Genomic DNA, 983 nt, shown 5'->3' on the forward strand with positions numbered 1-983 from the left:
AACCCTTCCCCCTCCCCCCACACCCCCCCACCTCCCCCCCTTCTCCCAACAAACGAGCCTTCCTCCCCTCCCCGGGCCGGACCCCTCTCCTCCTGCCCTCCAGCCCACCTCTCCCTCTTCAATCTGCTTGTAAACTTGGCAGTTATTTTTCAATTAACTGCGAGCACAATTCTAACTTGGGTTTGGGGGTTGTTTTTTTTTTTTCCCTCCTCTCTCTCTTTTTTTTTGAATTTATTTATTTTTTTTTGGCTCCCCCCTCACCCTCCCCTCTCCCAGGCGCCTACCAACAGCCCCTGAAGCTACCAATGAAGTCGTCATATTTGCGAGCTCTTTCAGATCTGAAGCAGCCTCAATTCCTTTTACTTGTGGCATATAAAATATAATTTTAAAACCAATTAAGGCAGTAGTAATCCCCGCTCCGCAAAATTGACTGTTTCGCTGATGTGACTCTTAAGACGTCTTTAACGACAGTCACAGGGTAAACTTTTAACTGTAAACCGAGAAAAATGCATTCTCGAGGAGAAAGGGGAGCAGGAAATCTTCCTACGCGAGAATGAGCCTGAACGCAAGGAAAACCACAGCGAGTCTTGGAAAGGAGTAGGAAGCGAAAAAATAAAATAAATAAATAGCAGAGCAGTTGGAAATGGTGAGGAGCCCGCTGCCAGATGCAGGCTGCGGATCCTGCTAAAATGAGAAGGACCGGTAAATAGGTTATAAATCGCGATTTGTATGCAGGCTTTAAGGAGAGGGTGGAGTTTGATGAAGAAATAAAATGAGCAGCGTGCTAAAAAAAGGAAAAAAAAAAAAAGAAATGACAGAAGTACAGAAACCCGGTTCAGTCACAAACTTTCCTTTGAACGCAGGGAGTGAAAACAAGGCCAAATCTCGCACAGAAGCACACTCCGGTGCACCGGGAAGCACAGGGAAGCGGAGATACAGTAGCACATTTCCCCCTCTTTTTTCCCCTCCCCCCCACCCTGTAC

The 983-nt window shown here is 46.9% G+C and overlaps 1 protein-coding gene across 1 annotated transcript in view; it reads right to left on the minus strand.

Annotated features, from left to right (window-relative positions):
* The window catches only part of NR2F1 (nuclear receptor subfamily 2 group F member 1), a 9,974-nt gene that overhangs the window by 7,593 nt on the left and 1,398 nt on the right, over positions 1-983 (minus strand). The window lies entirely within an intron of this gene.

Source organism: Calidris pugnax, unplaced genomic scaffold, assembly GCF_001431845.1.
Source record: "Calidris pugnax isolate Ruff unplaced genomic scaffold, ASM143184v1 scaffold40, whole genome shotgun sequence".
Lineage (NCBI taxonomy): Eukaryota > Metazoa > Chordata > Aves > Charadriiformes > Scolopacidae > Calidris > Calidris pugnax.